Source organism: Monodon monoceros, unplaced genomic scaffold (assembly GCF_005190385.1).
Source record: "Monodon monoceros isolate NGI ecotype Baffin Bay Population unplaced genomic scaffold, NGI_Narwhal_1 Contig5092_ctg1, whole genome shotgun sequence".
NCBI classification, from domain to species: domain Eukaryota; kingdom Metazoa; phylum Chordata; class Mammalia; order Artiodactyla; family Monodontidae; genus Monodon; species Monodon monoceros.
In genome coordinates, this window is record NW_021700940.1 from 1 (window position 1) to 7,000 (window position 7,000).

Sequence of the window (7,000 nt, forward strand, 5' to 3'; positions counted from 1 at the left end):
GCCTCCTGCCACCATGCTACAATTGCCGGATTTTGGGTCTGGAGCAACCCAGGTCTTCGTCCGGCATTTCCGGAGAGTGCTTTCTCTTCGGAGCACGTCTGGGGACTGGCTTCTCTGCTTCCACCTTGGCTGGCGAGGCCAAAGGAGCATCTTCCATGGGGAAGAGAGGGAAGACATTCCAGTTTGGAAGAACAAAAGCAAAGACACACTCTTCTCTACCTTGTCCTGCCCCAAATATAAATTCATAGCACCTTCACATTTTTATAACTATGGACTTAAAAAGACCAAGAGGTTAAGGGGCCTACCCAGTGTTACACAGGTAGTGGAGAGGTGTTCTGCTCAATGGTTAGGTTCATGGTGGGGCTCCGGATTTACAGCTGATAGGAAAGTGAGGACAAGCTCATGCCATTTCAAACATTTCCAAGTGATACTGAGAGAGATGTTGAAGGTGCAAAATGAGGGTGCTGAATGACCTCACAAAGTGGGAATGGTGGGCCCATTTTAACATGAAATTGAAAATAAATTCATGACAAAAGGACATAATAGAAAATGACAACATAATCATAACACTCCCCTCTCCCCTGGAAGTAAAATTCATTAGAATCCTCTCTCTCTCCACCATGAAAGGATGAGATAAAGTCTCAGCAGCAGCTCCCGTGAAAAACATGGTCAACTGGGTGAAGAGGTGTTACTAAGACCATATGGTGCGACTCAGAGAAGCAAAGAGACAACTCTGCCCTTAGCCTGATGAGACCCACAGGAAGGAACATTTGTGGCAACCTTGGATAGTGTGGCAATGAGAGAGAACCTTCTTTAGGAGGGGACTCCCTGCTGCCACCTTGAAAAAGCAAATATGGGACGTTCGTTTACTGTGGCTCTTGCAGAGGTGATGTGCCCAGAGGTTGGGCCACCCTGCTTGACAATCAAAGCACCTTGTATTCCTGTGCTGCTTGAAAGCTCCAATCGCCGGATTTTGGGTCTGGGGCAACCCAGGTCTTCGTCCGACCATTGCAGAGAGTGCTTTCTCTTCGGAGCACGTCTGGGGACTGGCTTCTCTGCTTCTACCTTAGCTGGCGTGGCCAAAGGAACATCCCCGTAGAGCCGGTAGCCACCAACCAGGCAGTATGTCTCCCCATGCCAGCCCAACTGCGTTTCTCCACACCCGCGGTACAGGACATGGTAATGACCAGGTAGGTGTAGGATGAGAAGCGGGAGCCACTGCTGCTGCAAAGAAAATCAGAACTGATCAGTCACTTCTGCTGTGCACAGTCTCCTGCCAGAATTTCCCTCTCTCATGTCTCTCCCAGTTTCTGGCTGAAGACCTTTTAATCTACTTGACGTCCAAAACACAGCCTTGGCGCATCATCTCTATGAGTCCCTAGAGAAGGGACACTGGCTGCAAAAGCAATCCCTAGAGCCTAGGGCTGCAGCACATGAGGAAGTCTCTTCACCGTTCCCAGGGAAAACAGTAGAACCCGAAAGTAATTGCAATCATGATCCTCTCCATCTCTCCCTTCCACAACAGAGAAAACATTTCTTGCAGTGTGTCACTTCTGGGGCTTTCATGGAAATGTCTTTCAAGTTTTGGAAAAAAATAATCTAATATAAATTGGTTAAGAACCCCGCCCACCTTGGCAACCCCTCTTGGGCCCCATTTATACTGCCTATTTCAACCACACTGAACTCTAGCTGTCTAATACTTTTATGTCGATTAGAACGAGGCCAAATACTGAGGCAGAGTGATCAGGAGACTCAGAGCCGGGTTCTGGGTACCAAGTCTAGGCTCACATCAACCCAGCCTCCTGGGACACCATCTCCTCAGCCCTCCAGTCTCATTAGCACTTCATCACCGCCCCCCCTTCGTTCTTACGGTCTTCCCATCAATATGGCAACACCCTCTCCCCTAGTACTCAGCAACTCAGTAAGGGACGTGTCTGAGGGGACCGATATAGATGTCTACATGATAGCACAGTGGTGCCTGGGTTTGAAGGTGCCGTTCAAGAGTGGCCCTCTTCCTCAAACCGCTCCATTTGCAATTTGCCAACAAAAATGCGCTTGTCTTTTGTTAAGAGGCCAATCAGGAAAGGGTCTGAATGGAAGCATCCTGTAGCCCAAAGGGTAAGGCTACATTTATAAAGCTCAGAACCGTCCTGCACACTTGTCCAGGGATGACCTTTCACTTGTCCTCAGCAGTGAGAACTGTGCGTCCCTGAAGGCGTCCCAGCTCACTGGTATTACTTACATCTGGGGGGAAAGTGCTCAGCTGTACGTAGTTGGCAACCCCCACAGGAACATGTGCCAGCCGGGTGAGGTTGTGTGTATATCACACCGCCTGTAGAGTTGCCCTGTCTGGGTGTACCTGCTGCACTGCCCACCCAGGGAACAGAGCACAGGTTAGAGTACACAGACACTACCCGGTCACACATTCTCACACAGACAGCCAAAAAGATTGGTATCTGCTGGAGAACTGGTAGAGAAGTTTCTCTGAGTGCAGCCCGTTTGCACAGTTATGCTGCCATGGAAACTCTGAGAACGCCTGTGAGGGCATCACTACCCAGTGACGTCATATATGGAAGCTTTGACTTGAGGGGCAGGCTTGAGGAGGAGGGGCAGTTTTGTGGAGGAGAACAGGGTAGAGGCAAAGGTACTCTGCCTCGCCCCTCACCCCTGGACCTCCCCACCCACGCCCTAGTGTAGTAGACACCCCACGTGGGGCGTGCCGGTGGGCTGGCACAGCCGCAGGGGCCACGGGAGGGCAAGAGAGACCCATATTCTGAGTTTGGCTTGAGAGACAAGATTAACGTAAGAGACAGCTAGGTTGTATGGCACTGACCCTAAGAGGCACAGATTTGTGTGGCCTGGGGAATCAGGGAAGGCTCCTTGGCAGTCGGCCTGAAGGACAAGTGAGATTTGGACCCATGCGGAAGAGAGGGAAGACATTCCAGTTTGGAAGAATAAAGGAAAAGACACACTCTTCTCGACCTTGTCGTGCCCCAAATATAAATCCATAGCACCCTCACATTTTTACAACTGAGGACTTAAGAAAACCAAGAGGTTAAGGGGCCTACCCAGTGTTACACAGGTAGTGGAGAGGTGTTCTGCTCAATGGTTAGGTTCATGTCGGGGCTCCAGATTTACAGCTAATAGGAATGTGAGGACAAGCTCATGCCATTTCAAATATTTCCAAGTGATACTGAGAGAGATGTTAAAGGTGCAAAAGGAGGGTGTTGAATGACCTCACAAAGTGGAAACGGTGGGCCCATTTTAACATGAAATTGAAAACAAATTCATGACAAAAGGACATAATAGAAAGTGACAACATAATCATTACACTCCCCTCTCCCCTAGAAGTAAAACTCATTAGAATCCTCTTTCTCTCCACCATGAAAGGATGAGATAAAGACTCAGCAGCAGCTCCCATGAAAAACATGGTCAACAGTGTGAAGAAGTGTTTCTAAGACGATTTGGTCCGACTCAGAGAAGGAAAGAGACAACTCTGCCCTTAGCCTGATCAAGCCTACGCGAAGGAACATTTGCGGCAGGCTTTGATAGTGTGGCAATGAGAGACAACCTTCTTTAGGAGGGGACTCCCTGTTGCCGACCTCGAAAAACCAAAGATGGGACATTCGTTTACTGGGGCTGTTGCAGAGGCGATGTGCCCGGGAGGTAGAGACTGCTTCGACTACCATTTTAGAGGTTGGGCCACCCTGGTTGAAAACCACAGCACCTTCTATTCCTAAACTGCTTGAATCAGCGGGTGCACGTTAGGACACACGAAGTCAGGCCCCATTGGAGCAGACTGCCTTTGGGAGTGGTAGAATATAAAATGTGAAGGGGAATGCTCTGGAGGAGCTTTGTCACGGCAGGTGGGCCAGCATGAGACCATTCAGATTCTCCAAGGCTCCAGAGATTACTTGGCTGGGAGCATCCCTCTGATGTCGTGGGGGAACTTCTACCTTAATAGGACCTGGCTGGGCATCTGGGGGGGGCAGAATAAATGGTTTATTAACTACGAGAGGGAGAGACTCTCCTGGGGGCTTCCACAAAAGCACTTAAAAAGACTTGTACCTGGATTTTCTTAGCCAACCCTAAGAAAACTTATCTAGATGTGGAGTAGGGCTCAGGAAGCTGCACTTTTAATAAGCTTCCTGGGCAGTCCCACCACAGTGGTCCATGGATAGAATGACCAAGTTATTGTGTATTCTCGGTTGCTTTTGGGAGTCAAAGCGGCCAATATGAGAAACTGCAGCAGCCCTACGTATAAACAGGGAATATTCAAGGCAAACAGAGGTGTTTAGTTATTCTATGCATGAATCAGATTTGAGAAAAGCTAGCCTGCTGGTTAAAGAACACAACCCTTACGACAGACAGACCAGATTCTGTCTTACTTACTTGTGTGATTTTGACCAAGTTCTTTTATCCTTCTGACTGTTTCTTCATATGGAAATGAGCTATGGCTGTACATTTAGCACAATATTCTCTTCTGGCAAAAGTTGCTCTGGGTCCATTTGTGCTCTCTGCAACGTAATGCTTTACAGTGCGCAAGCATTTTTAAGTTGTTTGCTGAAGTACTACACTTGACTTTTAACTGTTCGTTACTTCGGGCAAAGCTTATGTAGTGCTGCAGAGACCAGAACCTATGCAGAGATAGTGAGAGGATGTTATAAGCTTATTCTGCCGGTTTATGAAAAACTTTTAACCTTTTCTCCTCTTCCTCAACCTGCCACCAAGAGATGAGAAAGAAGGCAGAGCCTGGAAATGCACACCAAGCAATACTTCTGGGGAGTTAGTTGGAGCGGGAGGGCTGACGCCTGAGCCCAGCTCCGCTTAGCCGTGCGGGTCGGCGGCGTGTCCAGCGGCTGTGGCGGAACCCGAGGGTGGTGGGCGTGGGCCCGTGTCGCGGCTGCACTGGAGCGGTGAGTGAGGGCCATGGGCCGTTCTTGCGCGGCCGCCACATTCCCAGAGCGGCCGCCAGACCTCCTGGTTCCTTCGCCGCTCCCCGCCGCCGGGAGCCGGGAGCCCAGAGAAGCCCGCAAACGGGCACCTGCGCCCACCGCCCGGAGATACACCAGAAATACATCTACACGTGGAACAACTCCTACATAACAACTACTGAACGCTGGCAGAAGACCTCAGACCTCCCAAAAGGGAAGAAAGTCCCCACGTACCTGGACGTGTGGATGAAAGGCTCTTGGTGCTGCAGCCAGGAGTCAGTGCTGTGCCTCTGAGGTGGGAGAGTCAACGTCAGGACACTGGTCCACAATAGACCTCCCAGCTCCACATAATATCAAATGGCGAAGATCTCCCAGAGATCTCCATCTCAACCACAGCACGCAGAATCACTCAACGACCAGCAAGCTACAGTGCTGGACACCCTATGGCAAACAACTAGCAAGACAGGAACACAACCCCACCCATTAGCAGAGAGGCTGCCGAAAATCATAATAAGTCCACAGACACCCCAAAACACACCAACAGACGTGGACCTGCCTACCAGAAAGACAAGATCCAGCCTCATCCACCAGAACACAGGCACTACTGCCCTCCACCTGGAAGCCTACACAACCCACTGAAACAACTTTAGCCACTGGGGACAGACACCAAAAACAAAGGGAACTACGAACGTGCAGCCTGCAAAAAGGAGACCCAAAACACAGTAAGAGAAGCAAAATGAGAAGACAGAAAAACACACATCAGATGAAGGAGCAAGATAAAAACACACCAGACCTAACAAATGAAGAGGAAATAGGCAGTCTACCTGAAACAGAATTCAGAATAATGATAGTAAAGAGGATCCAATATCTTGGAAATAGAATAGACAAAATGCAAGAAACATTTAACAAGGACCTAAAAGAACTAAAGATGAAACAAACAACGATGAACAATACAAGAAATGAAATTAAAAATACTCTAGATGGGATTAATAGCAGAATAACAGGCAGAAGAATGGATAAGTGACCTGGAAGATAAAAGAGTGGAAATAACTACTGCAGAGCAGAATAAAGAAAAAAGAATGCAAAGAACTGAGGACAGTCTCAGAGACATCTGGGACAACATTAGACGCACCAACGTTCAAATTATAGGGGTTCCAGAAGAAGAAGAGAAAAACAAAGGGACTGAGAAAATATTTGAAGAGATTATAGTTGAAAACTTCCCTTATATGGGAAAGGAAATAGTTAATCAACTCCAGGAAGCACAGAGTCTCATACAGGATAAATCCAAGGAGAAATACGCCAAGACACATATTAATGAAACTGTCAAAAATTAAATTCAAAGAAAACATATTAAAAGCAGCAAGGGAAAAACAACAAATAACACACAAGGGAATCCCCATAAGGTTAAAAGCTGATCTTTCAGCAGAAACTCTGCAAGCCAGAAGGGACTGGCAGGACATATTTAAAGTGATGAAGGAGAAGAAGCTACAACCAAGATTACTCTCCCCAGCAAGGATCTCATTCAGATTTGATGGAGCAATTAAAAGCTTTAGAGACAAGCAAAAGCTGAGAGAGTTCAGCACCACCAAACCAGCTTTACAACAAAGGCTAAAGGAACTTCTCTAGGAAAGAAACCCAACAGAAGGAAAAGACCTACAATAACGAACACAAAACAATTAAGAAAATGGGAATAGGAACATACATATAGAAAATTACCTTAAATGTAAATAGACTAAATGCTCCCACCAAAAGACACAGATTGGCTGAATGGATACAAAAACAAGACCCATATAGATGCTGTCTACAAGAGACCCGCTTCAGACCTAGAGACACATACAGACTAAAAGTAAGGGGATGGAAAAAGATATTCCATGCAAATGGAAACCAAAAGAAAGCTGGAGTAGCAATTCTCATATCAGTCAAAATAGACTTTAAAATAAAGACTATTAGAAGAGACAAAGGACACTACATAATGATCAAGGGATCGATCCAAGAAGAAGATATAACAATTGTAATTATTTATGCACCCAACATAGGAGCACCTCAATACATAAGGCAAATACTAA

At 47.2% G+C, this 7,000-nt stretch overlaps 1 long non-coding RNA gene across 2 annotated transcripts; it reads right to left on the reverse strand.

Moving 5' to 3' along the window:
* LOC114889982 lies at window positions 1-4,631 on the reverse strand. 2 transcript variants are annotated; one of them, XR_003792190.1, is made up of 3 exons: window positions 4,393-4,631; window positions 933-1,224; window positions 1-150 (listed from the first exon to the last, which is right to left on the reverse strand). It is a non-coding gene; the product is annotated as an uncharacterized LOC114889982 (long non-coding RNA). The 2 variants fall into 2 exon arrangements; XR_003792191.1 differs by having other exon boundaries at window positions 933-1,221; window positions 4,393-4,628.
* Between the last annotated feature and the right edge of the window lie 2,369 nt (window positions 4,632-7,000).